We start from the raw sequence: 16,263 nt of genomic DNA, 5'->3' as shown, positions 1-16,263 counted from the left end.
TCGCTGGTGGTGGCGTTGATGTAATTTCTTTCAGTTTCCCATTATTTCCCAGCAGTACGCTGGTATTAACGTCATCATTTCTTGGGCGTGAGGTGCTAGCTCCCGGAATCTTGTCCACTGAAAATGAGATAAAGCATCTGCAATGTTATTATCCATTCCAGTGACATGCTTAGCCTTAACCACAATGTTTTCTTGGAGCGTGACAGTGGTAATGGCTCTTAGGACTTTTAATACTAGGTGGCATTTGGTGGTTCTTCTGTTTATGATGCCTACCACCATCATGTTGTCACACCAAATCAAGAGTTCAGTGGTAGCTAGCTGCCTGCCCCAGAAGCGTATTGTTAGCCAGATAGGAAATATTTCTAACAGTGTGATGTTTTTTTGTCCACCCTGCTAGATGCCATGTCTTTGGTCAGTGCCCAGCCACCCATTCTGTGTCTAGAATGGCTCCAAACCCCTTGCTCCCAGCTGCGACTATAAAGAGGACCCTTTTGGCCCATGTATTCAATGTTGTGCGCCAAAGGATGCTCGCGTTTAAGTGTTTAAGGAGTTTCTCCCAGACTTTCAGGTCCTCTTTCACTTCTTTGCCTAGCCGGATGTGTAGATGGGGTTATACCCTCCCTTGTGGGATAATTACGGCTGTGAAATTGAGGCTGCTTGCCAGTGATTGCAGTTCTTTTACTGTGCCCTTGTTTTTTGTACTTAATGTTTGTATTTTTTCTAGTAGTTCAGCTATCTTTGTGCTGGGAATTCTGCAAATGCCCTTTGCCGAGTCTACGCCAATCCCCAGGAAGATTATGTTGGTGGTTGGTTTGGTTGTATTCTCTGCAGCCAGGGGGATGTCCCATAGGGCAGCCATCTGTTCTAGCTCTGCTAGTGCCCTTTTGCATTCTCCTGACTCTGAAGGCCCCATGTCAATGAAGTCATCTAGGTAGTGTACTGCTTTTGCCCCTGGGCATTGCCTCTGGAAAGCCCATTGGAAAAATGAGCTGAACTGCTCGAATAGGGCGCAGGAGACTATGCATCCCATGGGGAGGCATCTGTCAACGTAAAATTTGTTTTCAAAGGTAAACCCTAGCCATTGTTGGGATTCTGGCTGGACTGGCAAGAGTCTGAAGGCAGATTCAATATCTAGCTTGGCCATTAGTGCATTCTTGCCACATTCCTTTATAAGTCTTACTGCTTCTTGGAAATGAGTGTAGGAAACCGCTGATTCAATGTGCGAGATGCCGTCATTCAGCGATTGGCCTTTTGGGTAGGACAGGTGATGAATTAGCCTCATTTTTCCTGGTTCCTTTTTGGGAACCAGGCCTATCGGCAAACTGAAAATCGTATGGAGTCTCATGAGCCTGCTATCCTGCCCAGGCTTAGCTCTTTCTCTAATTTTTTTCTTACCACATCCGGGTTGTCCCTGGCAGATTTAATGTTTTTTGGGATGTTGGGGGACCCTGTTCCCTTGAAGGGTATGATGAAGGGTCTGATGAAACCTGTTTTGAACCCTTGTAGGATTGCCATGCTAGTTTCACTATCCGGGTAATCCCGCAATGCTATGCTGAAATGGCTGGGGTTGATGGGGGTTTTGCCTTGTTCTAAGACTGGTTGTTCATTTGGCTGGCCTGGGTTGTTGCTAATCTTTTGTATTTTTGGCCGGGAGTCTGGTGCAATTGCTTGCCGGGTGGTTGCCATTGCAGTTTGTACAGCTGTGTTTATACCAACACTCTTTGCCCCATGTGCATAGGGTTTCTTCAAAATTCCTGCATGGAATGTTGGCTTTGGGACCATGGTGATTTTTGGTCTGTCCGTGGCATTAGACTTAGCCGCCCAGGGCTGTTTTTTTTTAAAGGGCTGCTCCCCTTTCTTGTTTTTCTCATTGTCGGTGCCTCTGGCGCCCTGAGAATTTTTGTTGGGTTTCGATGTTGTTTCGGCGACTTCTTCCTCAGATGTAAGTTTCGCGTTTAATATGTATAGGTCATTCTGTACCTCACCTCATTCTATGGCTGGCCTCCATGACATACTCTGTCTGAATCTGATGTCATAAGCCAACCAGATTTTGCCTTTTTGGGCGATTTTTGCTTCTCTGACTTTATCCATGTAGGCCCATAGCTTGGTGCCATCCCCGGGGACTTTTTCCAAATATATGGTTGCTAAAATGGCGAAGGATTTCAACCAGTTGTCCCAGTTCTGTTCTACCTGGGCATTCCTAGCTATCACCTTTTCTTCTATTTTCTTGGAATTCCTAAAGGCGTCTCTCCCCTTTCGTTGTGCTTCTATCAGTGAAAAGATTTTGATAAATTCTTTAACCCATATGGCCTCTTTAATTGTAGTGTCTATATTCCATGCTAGACATCTTTTGTATCTATTCAGAATTTCTGTGTGGAATGATTTCAACCTTTGGTCTAGTTGAGCACTGCTAATCATCACCATTTCAGCTCCGCTGTTTTTGTTTGCATCTGCTTGCCCTGGTGTGCTGGCGTTGGGGGTTGCCCATGCTTTTAATGCACCATCCAGGTCAGGTGCGGTTGTTGCTGTTGTATGCCTGCTTGGGATTGTGGCTGCTGCTGCCGGGTCAGCAGTGGTTGCGGGGGATGGAGTTGTTGCTGGTGTTGCCGGATCTACTGTTGGTGTCGGTGTGGGCAGGGGAGGGATTATGATAAGTGAGGGGTCCAGAGAAGTGTTCTAGCTTCTTGTGTCATTTGTGCAGTGAGGAGTAGTTGCTTGTCTCTCATTTCTAACATCATTTGCTGCATGTCCCTCATGTTCTCACACAGTTTTGATAAAATATTACTTTTGTTACCTCTACCTGTTCCTTCGCTTGACTTCCTCTTCTTTGTAGGTGGTGGGCTATCCCCAACCCCAGGTGGCATGGGTATCCCTTACTTTGGTAGGCCATTTAGGTTTTCCCTGACCCAGACCCAACTGTACTGCTCCGCTGCCTCGATTGCTGTGAACAGATGCAGTGATTCGGGATGTGGTAGTGATCTTGCAGGCCCATACGTTTTCTGTTTGGGAGCCATTTGCCTGTTTGTGGGAAGAAACAAACTTTTTTATTTTTTGGTGGCTGCTTTCCATGCAATTGTGCATAAGTTTAGTTAAAATCAGCGTGCTTGCCTTTAAACATTTTTTTTGGGAGGACTTATATTTTGATAAAAAGGGGTTTGGCCCCCAATCTTTTGTTATAATCCACAATGTTTGCTGGCTGGTCCTGAGTTTTTAAATTTGTCTAACTTTCTTTTTGTTCTGGCTGTGCACGTCTGACTGGTTCCCAGCTGGTGAGATTTCTTGCGTATTTATAACGTGCTAAAATACCCAGGTTTTTCTAAGCACGGACCCGGCGATTGAAACTGTGTTACCTCGTGTCATCCTGATTCCAAGGCGAACATGTTGCCGCTCAGTTATGGCAAGCAAATCGGATGTTGTTTTTCACCCCTTAAACGGAACGCTTGGCATTGCACTCGATTTGAATTTGTGTCTATCCTTTGTACAAATACAGGTTTGTACTGCACTTTGAAAATGTCCCTCAGGTTTGACTCATATGAAAAATAAACCTGCGTTTGTAAGAACCGCTAAAGTATGTGTTTCAAAATTCTTCTCTTTTAAAAATGTATCTTGTAACACACGCAAACTGTCACACTGGCACACTGCTCTGTGTCGGCTGGCTTCCAAAGTCAGTATTGCTTATTCCGTGGAGCGATCAGACTGCTACCTTCTGTTACAGTACGTGTTTCAACTTTTGTCTCATTAAAAAATACATTTTGTAAAACGTGTGTGCACTGTCTGGCATGCTGCTCCATGTCGGCTTGCTTCCAAAGTTAATGTTTGTTTAACCCGTGTAGCGATCGGCCTGCTGACTGTTGCTGCGCAACCCAGCGCAGGGGCTCACTTACTTGAAAAAGTGAATGGAACGCCGCCTGTTCCGGGCTGCTCGCTGTTTTCTCAGTTGTTTCATTCACGCTGCGTGCTCCGACTAGAAGGCTCCCAGGCTTCTGCTCTCCTGCTCTGCGCTGCCTCTTCGGAGTGATTGTTTTGAACAGTGCTGTGTTCAAAGGAAGCGAAGAAGACACTTTGTGTGCGGCAAACTTGGGAGAAAAGAAAGGGGGGGCCAAGATAGGGAAAGCCATGGGAAGATGCTCAGTTAAGAGTAAACTTCACCAAGTGCAAAAAGGAGGAAAAGTGGAGGACACTAGTTAACAGTGAACCTCCTGACTTTTTGGGTCCCCGCTCAGGGCCGACAAACAGTTTGTGTTTTTGTTGAGCTGTGCAGCTCTTTTTATGAGACCCAGGGCAAGACCTGGGTCTTTGAAGTGTGTCTGGGGGGGCTGAGCCCAGCCTCCAGGCCAGCAGTAGCTGTCTGTTTGGCCCCCCACGAAGGGGGGGGCATGTCAATTGCTCTCCCTGTCTGCCTGTTAGTTTCCTCTCAGTACTTAGCATCCTGCTGCTTAGTGGAAGGGTGAGGTGATTTTCTCACCTCACCCTTCCCTTGCTTTGTAACGGATGAGACTGCTGTCTCGTGTCTAAGTGGAGGAGAGCAGCCAGTTTTGGAGGAGGGGAGCTGGCCCTCTCCTGGGCCTGCTGGATGGTACCAGCAGTTACCCTGCCTCGCTTTGGGGGGCCCTACAGCATTGCCCAGAACATGGTCTGTGGAGGCAGAGGAAACTATAATTGGCCATGCCAACAGTTTGTATAGAACTGGGATTTGTGTTTACCAGGCACTGAAATAATGGTATTAACTTGCCAGCGAAGGTAGTAACTGATAAATTACTTGGGCATATTATAAGAGTGTCTGGGCAAATGCCTATCTAATTCCTCGGCCCAATCCAAAACGGTTTGCCAATGCTTGGTTTTAACAGGACTTTAGTGAAGGAAATTCATACGGGTTTTTTATTTAGTGGTTGAAGTCACAATTAGTTTAGGCATTTGTATTGCACCAGTAGCCCATTTACAGCTCCAATTAAGCCATAAACTGTCAGAAAACTGGTTTGAAATAACACTGGCAGGCACTTTAAGCTTGATGTTACTGCTTGATCAAGCTAACTAGGAGATCACAGGAGCATGTGCTTTGGGCACGAAGTGGGTGGGAATGGCTATAGGGATGAGCATGGCCGTGGGTAGTCAATGGGTGGGTAAATAACTAAATAACTCCTTCAAGGTTTGTGCCCCTTTTAATATTCTATCTCCCTCCTAACTGTATTACAATGCAGTCTCTTTGGTTTGTAGATGGCACTGTATTGCCACCTAATACTCAAAACTGAAATGGTTAAAGAGGGTAAGAGAGGGTTTAGGTGGGTACAGAGGTAGACATACAGCAAGAGGATTATCTAGAGACATTGAAGGATGAAGGCAAGGTGCATAATTGATCTGAAGGGTGGATCGGAGTGAGAGAGGGTGCAGAAATATTGAGTGCCAGTTAATCTGTGCCTGCACTAGTGAGAACTTTTTTTAATGAAGGCAGCTTTTGAATGATAAACTCCTAGTAGTAAAAGTAGTGTGTCATTGTGTGATGTGTTGGAGATGTTCTCAAGCAGACATTTGTAGAATGGAGGCAGACATGTTTTGGCTTGCAATTAGTGCCCCAAAAACCCAAACACCAACCCAAACACCGAAACATTAATTGATAGATTACTCAGCAAGGCTGCCAAGATAATGAGAGTGAACAGTAGACAGTGCCAGAGGGCAATCTGAAGGCAAACATTGTGGCTATTAGCAGAACGGTAGGGGAAGGAATCTGCCCACCTGTGTGCGGCGAATGTTTGGCAAACTAGTGTATTGGTGAGTTTGATTAATGAAGAGGAGAGGAAAGCTGGTCTGTGGCAATCAATTTAAAGAGTCATGCTGTGACATATTGTGGGCTAGTGTAGCTAAATGAAACACAAAGGCCCACCGTGGCACTGGGAGAGAGCAAAAGTAGGAAGGGTGCACTGACAGAGCTGAAGAAGACAGAAACTAAGTCAGGTTAGAACACCATAGCTAAAAAATGTAAGGCACAGAGAGAGAAGACGCGTCTCAGTCTCATGTCATAATCTAGAAAGCGACAGAGCAAAGTTACATGATGTCACTCAATCATTTGCCAAATGTTAAGGCCCTATATGAAGCAGACACTGATTGTAAACGGCTCCTCAGCCCCAAAAACATTATACTTTCTGAAAAGACCCTGGTATTTTTAGTAAAGATTTAGCCGAGGCCTTAAAACAACAACAAAATAATAAAGTTCCAGGCCCGAATCGTACAAAAGTGGAATTGTTAAAAAATGAACCTCAAAGTTGGGTCCCTGTTTTAACAAAGTATTTTTAATATCATCAATCTATACAATTGTCCCCCAGAGACATGGCATATGGCGGTGATTGTCCCGATTTTTGAAAAGGGGGATAGTAACAACCCCATCAATTTTCGGCCCATTTCAATTTTGGATTGCATGGGGAAAGTGCACTCCAAAATATATGCATTGGATTGTGGAGAATGAGATACTTCTCCATGTGCACGCTGGGCTTTGCCAGGGTGTGGGTATGACCGAACAAGCATTTTGGTGGATCTTGATTATATAGAAATATGTATTTCAAAAGAAAATCCTGCTATATCTATTGTTTGTTGGCTGCCTTCAACAGTATTAACAGGGATGAATTGTGGGAAACGCTCTGGAAGAAGGGCGTCCATATTGTACTGTTGAGCTTTGTTTTGTCCCTTTTTGATAAGAAACAAGTGGTAGTGAGGTGGGGGAAGGTAAAGACTGAACCCTTCTCTTTTGAGCAGGGTGTAGGAGAAGGGTGTGTAATCACACCTTATTTGTTTTCCTTATACACCGATTATCTGGCCACCACATTATTGATATATTCAACAGACACACCCTTAAACAATAATACTAGGTTGGCTATATTATTATTTGTAGATGATGCAGTTTTACCCTCTACGTCATCACATGGGTTGAGAAAGAGGTTTAATGTGTTTCTAAACCTGTGTAAAGAAAGAGAGCTAGTAATACATGTAGAGAACACAGAAGTTATGGTTTGTTACAATAAGACGCTCCCCCAGTTCATATTGAGCTAAATGGCACTGATATAGAAAACGTGCCCCACTTCAGTTATCTGTGGTTTGCTTTTACTCTAGGGTAGATAGGACTTTCCTGCTGTTGAAAAGTGACCTGTCCCTAATTGAAGAGCATGGGCAACTGAAGCTTCTCAACAAGATCCGGAGGCCGTACACTGTTCGTTCATTCACAGACCTTTTTTTCAATGTTTTATTTTTACAAAACCTTTTTTTTAAACTAATCGAAAAGTATAGGGGGTGGGTAAGTGCACATATGGGATAGCGGTTTGTTGGTAATACATTACAAAACAATAGGGCAGCAGAGACCTTGAGGGAACCCACCAAAAAGAAAAAATGCTTAAAACAGTTTTTAAAAAACCCATCGAGAAAACATCTGTTGATGAAATAACATAGGACCTCAGAGGCAGTACAATGGAATCAACATTAGGGGTTTATAAGGCACAGGCCGTATCAGTGACTGTCTGTGGTGCTGAGCTTTGCAGGCATATGAAGAAAGCCCCGCTGGTAATAAGTGATTCTATGTATTTTATAAAGCTTCCGCAAGTGCCCGTGGAGTAATGGTGCTTGAGCAATATGGCATTGATGATATTGTAGACTTTATTCCAGTCCTGTTATGGATACAAATCTGGAACACAAGAGAAGTCCCTAGACTGAACAGAAAAACACTTGACTCCATGTCCAAAATAAATTGTGTACAACAGCCAGAAGTCTAAAAAGAATGACTCATTTTAATGTGAGAAACAAGTAAATGGTAAACAGCTTTCACAACGGACTAGAAAAAGCCATGAATTTAGCAAAAAGACTGAAGCAATGTACATCAATAAGGCTTGTACATACTTGTACACTGAAAAACAATAAAGACAAAGGATACATGTATGTGATTTGAACAGATGTGTCAAAACATTTATGTCTAAACACATTGAACCCTAACACAAACTCAACGAGAAGAAACTCATATTAAATGAAAAACAACATGTAAAATGTGTGAGCACAAAATGAAAAATCAGGAGACTGTCAACACATATTTAAGGGTTTCGGCTGCATGAGCCTGTCTGTTGTAGGGCGGCCCCCGCCTTCTTCTGGACCCCTTAAAGTGGAAGGCAAGTGTTCAATCCGAAGTGTAGGCAGAAAAGAGTCTGTGGCCCTGATTCATGAATTATTTGCGCCGAAAAAAATGGGATTCATGCACCATTCTGCCCGCAAATCCCTGTTTAATAAATTGGGATTTGTGGGCAGAATGGCACACAAATCCGTTTTTTTCAGCACAAATAATCCATGAATCAGGGTGTGTCTCCTGCTGTAAAACAGACTTATATTTGTAAAAGAAATACATTAGTGGCTAAATCGTGCAGGTGAAAATAAAGTTATGGGAACAGAAACTTAGTGATGGTGTTCAGCAAGTGCCTGGTGATCAGCATTTTAGAGGAAAAGCTGGCGTTCCTGCTCGTATCCAAACAGCTGCGTTGAAGAAAACTATGCGATGCCTCTGAGTTGGTGCAGAGCGCTACCATGCACTCTAGTCTCTGCTAGTTAGTCATAATGCATCCGAACCTGATGCAAAATCTGTACTGGTCAGGAACTGCTTTGAAAGAGTCAGGGCAGGATATTATTTGCAACAACCATACAAAACTATAGGGATTGTTTGCGCATGAGAAGCAGCCACTTTGCAAGATAGGTCTTGCTTCTCTAAGGGAAAGTCCTGATACAACAGACAGTAGCAAGTTGGATCTTGTTAAGAAAGTTTATTTTGACTGGTTCCTAACTGATTGTGTGGACCAGGACAGTGAAGGTGGGCATTCAAAACAAGCAACTTTCCAATAGACCAAAATAATGAGATCACCCAATGATACCAGGAGATGAATTGCAAGGACAACAAACATTATGTAAAATAAAGTTAGCAAGCAAAGAAATGCCTGAGAGTGCTCTGCCAAACATTACACTGACAGCACATTATAAGGGTAAAAATTGTCAGGAAATACATCACATAGGGTACAAATTCAGGGTGAGGATTGGAGGGGCCTTGTGGCACAGTTTGTTCTATAGGGGATGCCAGGATGCGATTGGCCGCTGCTTCCCAGTCAGTCTGGTGGCACGTGGGTCAGCTGGGCTCCTCTCTGCGGTGAATGTCAGGACAAATATGAAACATTCCTAACTGTCTAAGCTAATACAACAGGAAATGATAATATGAGAGTACTGGCAACTATAAAATCCTTGCATGAATGGGGTCACTTTGGAAAAACATGGGTTAATATATTTGCATTCGGACTTCTTCACTCAGACCCTCATTGATACTAGGGCCTTGCACCCAGGTGTCTTCCCTGGGGGGTTTGATCTACTATTTTTGTTTCCCCATATCTCATGATCGAGATAGACATGTTTTGAATTGTATGGAATATACTACTATACTGGATTAAGTCTATGGTGGGTGTTCTGGAATGGTCAGTATGAGGATGTCAGATGAGTATCAACATGAAAGAGAATGCAAGATTGGGGACTGGTGGCCCTTGACCTGGCAGGGTGGAGGTTGAAATGGCATAAGCAGTTTTGTGGAGATGGATGGGCACTTGTGCAGAGGCTTGCTTCAATCTCACGCTCTGCAGAGAGCATAATCTGGGGAAGTGATGCTAGGCAATTGCCACAATAAATTATTGGACTTCCAGGAGACCAAGGCTGGTGCAGGCTGCCGGGGAAGGAAGGTGGTGGTGACCTGGGATCTCTGTGCGAGGCGCTGAGGATGAGAGAGCTGGGTCTTGCTGAGGGATGATTTTTGGGCCTAGTAAAAGATGGTGTATGTTCTAATACAAAATGGCTCTATCCATGTGGGTTGTGGGTTATGTTACGCAGGTAGATCTCTATGTTATATCATAAGGCAAGGTGCTGTGGGGGTGGGGACCTCTCCCCCTGGGCTTAAACGGGATCGGGACCTCTCCCCCTGGGCTTAAACGGGATCTGTTCACTGCGGGAATGGTGTGGAGGGTGGGATCGGACCACCTCCTCCCCAACATTCCCCCTTCCGTTTCCTAAAGTAACAAATACCCTTCCCCAGTACATCTACGTTCCTCAGCCCTTTTCACTGTCTCATCCCAGTCGGGGGTGCCCTTAATAGGCATCCATTGTTAGGAATGATTTCTTAATTGTGGGTCATTTTTCTTCCATGTGGCAACCTCTAAACTTTTTGCTGTTGTTTTCACCATGATCTAGACTTTGCCAGAAAAGTACAGCCTTCTGCTGCACTCCTCTGGGCTTTCGCTCCATTCTTATGGGGAAACTGACATGCCCTTAAGGCAGTCTGTACCGGGAAACGCTGTTTTCCGTAGTTTCTTTATCATGTTGCAGCTTTCGTGCAACATGACACAAGAGGGCACTGTAAGCTAAGTTACTGCTCTCTTGGGTCTCTAGCCTTCTACAGGCCCTAGATACTCTTTTTGGATTGTAACTGATCGGTGCAAGTGAATCACGGACGGGAATGGTGGCAGCGATCGTTTCTTGTGTTTTTGAGCTCCTTTTGGCATTGTAAGCGCGTTTCTCGTGCTTAGCCCAAAATGGTGGTCTGGCTCCCAAAATGGCCAGACCACGAGGCTCTTTGTCCTGTCCACTGACCGTCTTGCCCCCTTCACCTTCCCCAGGTCGAGCGGACCCGGGGCCTTCCTTATTTGGGCATGTACTTTCCTGCAAAACACAGATGCTTTTGTGGGCTTCTACAGGCCTTGTGTGTGCCTCCAGGATGTGGGCTGGGATGTCTGGTCCCAATACAGATCCTGGGTGCCAGAGAGTCTAGTGTGGTGTGAATGCCTGGGACCACCGTGGTCCGTGGTAGGTCCATGTATGGTGTGAGTGTTTGATGAGCGGATCTCCCATTGGGTCCCCTCCATTTTGGCGCAAAGGGAACCGTGGACAAGAGAGGGCTGGAAACGCCACTACCATGTCGATCTCCTGAGTTCTCACGAACAAAGGAATACAGGAGCCAAGTATCCTGCAACCACGAGGCTGAACCGAGGAATCGCTGGTGACCCGCTGAAGGACTGCTCCTCTGCACTGCTGTCGCTTTGTGAAACCCTTTCTACCTCTGATCGAACCAGAAGGCCTGTACTGGTACTTCGACCCTTGGAATAGCGGGGACAGCTATTCTCGGCATCTTCACCATCTCCTGCACGTAAGCCTTCGGAAGTGTCTCTGGGCCATCCAGCAGACTGACCAGCCTACCCAGGAGTCTTGCTCTGTAACCGCCGCCAGGTTGTGTTGTATTTCGAGTCCTTGTCACTCTCACACGATTCGTACACTTGGCATTCCCAGGTCTGAAGTGAGTAGTGTACATTTGGCTGAGATACACACGGCCGCTCCGTTGCCCTGCTGTGGTAACAAACTGTGCGGGTTCACTTCGTTTGGGACATCTTTAACTCAACGCTGCTGCTGCAGAATCTACATGACGACGAGACGTCCCCTGTTCCCCTGAACCTGCCAGCACTGAAACTGACGCGGAGAAGCCTGGGTCTGCTTTCATCGGGGACCGGTGAGTAGCATAGCTAGGAACTGGTCACCCTCCTGCAGGAGCCCATAGCTTTTCCCCGTTGTGTCAAACAGCACGCCTTTCCGTACTCGTGCTCCGCTTCTGCCCACAGTGGAGGCTGCGCTTGAGTCGCGGAACTCTGTTCATCTTCTTTTGTGCACCGAACTGAACTGCCTGATTCCCTCGAAGAGACTCCCCTTTTTGCCCGTTGGCACCAGCATGTGCAGGTACTTTTGAGCACAAGGCTCCACTCTTCGTAGGGCTTGGACTTCCTTTTAGTTAGGTGCCTCTGAAGGCGGACTGGGTCTAATCATTACTTCACACTGCCTGTTTTCCTCCCCTTCTAGGTGGACTACACATTTTGTGCATCTGACGCTTTAGACTTGTTTGTATTTGTATATATATTGTATTGGTTTGGTATGTGTTGGTTTACTAGAGTTTTATTGTGATTTCTCGCTATGGTCATTGTTGCAAAGGCCTTGGAATAAATGTGTATATATTTTTAATATAACACCTGTTTGGAGTAATTTGTACGTGTCCTTGCTTTGTGTGCTCATTGCAAGCTTTCAGTCACCCTCACCCCTCTTGTGACCTAGTCTTGACCGCCACAATCGCTACCCTGATTGGTCTGGCTTGTCCAGAGGTTACCCTGTTCCAAGTAATTAGGTTGGCCTTCTGAACCTCTGTGCCTCCAGGACAGAGTTCAGAAATCCGTCTTAACATCCATGCTCTGCTCAAACTTCTCAATCTCTCTCCACGCCGTGCATATTCTTCAGGAGTGCATGCCATGTAAATACATCCCCCATCCCCATCCAGTTTGACCCACACCTCCTTATAATTCTCAAGATCTTGGGGCTGTTTGATAGTAGTGTGGTAATAGTTGTCTACCTCATCCCCTGTGTGGTATACTGCCACCATGCGGTATTTGGGCTCATCATTCTCTCCAGTTTGCACTTGGGCTTCCCTAGTATCATGGGCACCTTATTGTTTGCATTTCTGCTGCTAATTGTCACCATAATCATCGCACTATTTGGTACTGCCTTTGTGCAGCACCTGAGTCCTAACTGGCACACACAGAAAATCATCAGGAAGGATACAATGATGGGCACCACCATTTTTATGATTGTTCCAAGACATGACGGTACCCATCTGAATGCCATGCTGAACCAGTCATAGTTCTGTATCCCTTTCTCCCTCTTTACATGCTCCTCTGGTATCACCAACAGTGCAGAGTGAGTGTTGCAAGTGTAGAATAACCCCTCTATGATGGTGGGAGGTGCAAATATGCCTGTTTGCCGCACACCCAGTAGTAGTCCATTAAGGCAGCAGTGCCTTTCCGGAGATCAGGGATGACGAGGGTTCTGTTGCAGTGTGAGTTAGAACCCATGGACACCTTTCCCACACCATAGAAACAGAGTTCATAATTTTCTTACTGTTGGACCTTGATTGGTTGTTCGAGGGCTGTGACCCATGTCAGCTTTGTGATATATTATGTCCATATTTGTGCACAGGTTTGGTCCATTCATTCTAGTCTGTGATCGGACAGACCACGCAGTGCTTCAGATTTGTACATGTATGTCGATTCTACCCATTTGTTTTCCACAAAGTGTGTGCCCTTGATTGCCAGGAATGGTCCCTTAAAACAGTTTGGTCCTTGCAACCCTTCTTTGCAGAGCTTTTCGTGTGGCGGGAGGAGTTTCCATTCCACTGTGCGTGCTGGGAAGGAATTATTTTATTCTACAAAGTGGGAGATGAATGAGACATTTGGCTTCTACTAAGGGAGCTTCTTATGGCACTAACATTGTTGGCATCCCAGAGGCATGGGGTATCAAGGAATGTACATAGCCACTGCCATTGGTTGCTCTTTTTCAGGTTGATCTCATATCAGAGTACCAGCTGTTAGATTGCCCATGGTGACGAAAATCCTCAACCTTTTCTAACCGCAACCCATGGTAGGCATCATATCTATGTTGGCATGTCTGTCTTTTTCTTCTTCTACTATGTAAGAGAGGTTGTTGTCCTGTAAACATTTTTCACATTCTATCGGTAATACATAGTGACCTTTGGGCATTTGTGGGCTGTTGACTGTACATAGGGAAGTTACCATAATTTCCATGTATATTAGTACTTGCAAGGTTTTGTCTGTACATCACAGGGGGAGGAGATGAAACCGATTTCATATTAGAGGCTGGGATGTGGGGCACATTATGCATTTCACTAAGCAATGAGGTAGGCATTATGGTAGGTTGCTTGTAAGGTAGCTTGTGAAACTGTAAACATGATAGACGTTGGCAGCATGACATTAAAAACCTTCAACATACTTTCAGTTTCATTGTCCAGAAAATATTCAATTTGCAAGGTCAGTTTCGTGACATTTTTGTACATTGTTTTTAACTTCAGGGATGCATTGCTGTCACTTTTCCAAATTGCCTCCCACCCTCTTTTTGTATGGGACCCCCAGATAAAAGATTCTGCCCAATAAGTCCCAAACACTAGTATGGTTAATGTAAACACAATTCAATCCATATTCATTACTATATGCACATGTAGTGCTTATCCTATTCCTACTGCTATCTAACTGTGCATTTGTGTTTGGCATTGAACCCATCATCATGTTACCTAAAGAGATAATAAAAAATGGTGTGGGTGTTAATAGAGTTGTAGATGGGACAAGATGGAGGTACAGTTGAGCTTGTGAGTGAGAGAAAGAGATAGTGAGAATGAAAGATCGAGGAGAGAGAGAGAGAGAGAGAGAGAGAGAGAGAGAGAGAGATAGGGTATTGCATTATATTTTGCAACATTCTTGCTCATTTTTATGCTATTTACTATACTTAATATTTACATGTATCATTCTGTATTATCTTCTGCCATCCCTCTACAGTACTGCAATTTGTGTTTGAACATTATTCAATGTTTCAGGTGCTACACTGTTGTGTGCCTTTCTGACGTGTGAGAGGTGGATCCAGTACTGCAGCCCCTTTACTTTTAAGCCAGGGCTATACAGTAGATCACCTCATAAGGTCCATGGCATCTGGGAGAGTTCCATTTTCTCACAAAGCTCCGTACATAGACCAATTCACCAGAGGTTATTTGGGACTGTCTGCTGCTGCAGTTGTTGTGTCAGTTTCGCTCTCTCTTGTGAACGGTGGTGCAATTTGTTTTGCAATACATCTTCCTGACTGTGTGAGTTGGGATATTCTCTAAATTCTTCCCCTAAATCAGTCCTGTATGCATTAGACATTCTCCCCACTGGTGACTGGGGTGTTTGCATGCGTCTACCAGTCACTGTTTTGTGGGGGGGCAGGTGGTGGTCCTTGCTGGGTTGTGTGCACAGCTGGAAAAGGGCCAAGGGCAGGTAGTATACCCAGTTCTTTTTTAGGGACTGGCACAGTTTCAGCACCCTTTTGGTAGCTCTGATAGAAAAGGAAATGAACAGTTGCACGTGCTCATTGATGGCCACGGTTAGTGGTTAGATCAAACTGGTTCAGCTCGGACTGGTCCAGCAATTCAAAATCATCCCCTTCTGCATCAGTGTCCATCTCAGAACTGGAATTTCTGTGATATGTTCTTACTTGCCGTGGTGGATTGTCACTGAAAAAGGGGCCCTGTTGGGAGGCTCCTGCCAGGGCATACTGAATCATTCCTCTTGTAACCAACCCAGCTAAATCGTTAGTAAAATTCTGTACAGGTGGAAGTCCACTAAGTGACATCTCTGTGTCCAATTCTTCCTGATCATAGTAGAGCTGACGGTCTTCTGATCTCTGCAAGTTATGAGCACTACTTGGGATACCAATACTTGTGTCATCTTCATCATCTAGTCCCAAGGTATCAGGGTTGATTGAAGGAAAATCTGGTAGATCCCTTGCAAAGGATTCCTCTGGATCGCTGTGGCGGTCGAAATCTTCAGACCCCTCCGTAAGAGGAGTCTGCCCCCTCGACAGGTTAAATGTTCCATTTTCAGTATAAGATATTTCTGCATCTGAATGTTCAGAGTCCGAAATTGTCAGTTCCTTCGCAACAGCAGAGTCATCCAGCTGAGGGCAAAATGCTGCAAGTTCTTCTTCACTGTCGCTCCCATTGTCAGTAAGCATTTGACGTAGCACACGGCGTCGCATTTCTCTCTCTTTCTGCTTTGTTGCCATGTACCCTCTGACACTGAAGTCCAGCCGCTGCAGGCCTGGCTCCATCCTCAAGTAAATCCGTTGGCCCAACCTGTGGTACACAGCAAGGGGCCACAGAAGGGCAAAAAGCACTGACTGCTGCCTGCTAGGCCAAGGCCCTGGTCATGTCCAGCCCTAGCTTTGCTAGCGCCCCAGGCGAGTCAACAACATGCACAGTTTAGATAACCTACTTTTAAGGAGGCCGTTGATTTTCTCGACCAAGCTATTCGCTTGTGGGTCATAAATCAAGCACCTTTTGTGTTTTATACCCAATAGCGACGTCACCTCTTTGAACAAATCATTTACAAAATGCTTTCCATTGTCTGAACCTATGACATCACAGATTCCCCAGTGGGGGAACACAACTCTTACAAGACATTTAGCTGCACACTTTGCATCAGGATGGGTGCAGGGCCCTGCCTCCACCCATCACGAAAAGGCATACACCACTTCAATCAAGTATCAGGCTCCATTTCACCACTCTCCTATGTCTGCATAGTCAATGTGAAGCTCACAGGAGGGACCTGCAGGGTGGGGTAATGTCCCCCTGAGTGGTCT

At 45.2% G+C, this 16,263-nt stretch overlaps 1 pseudogene; it reads right to left on the bottom strand.

Annotated features, from left to right (window-relative positions):
- Positions 1-14,943: 14,943 nt before the first annotated feature.
- LOC138525564 (reticulophagy regulator 3 pseudogene) lies at positions 14,944-15,791 on the bottom strand (annotated as a pseudogene).
- Between the last annotated feature and the right edge of the window lie 472 nt (positions 15,792-16,263).

This window comes from Ambystoma mexicanum, chromosome 7p, assembly GCF_040938575.1.
Source record: "Ambystoma mexicanum isolate Mex_15411 chromosome 7p, UKY_AmexF1_1, whole genome shotgun sequence".
NCBI classification, from domain to species: domain Eukaryota; kingdom Metazoa; phylum Chordata; class Amphibia; order Caudata; family Ambystomatidae; genus Ambystoma; species Ambystoma mexicanum.
The sequence above is the reverse complement of the archived record's forward strand: the minus strand, read 5'-3'. Positions and strand labels throughout refer to the sequence as shown.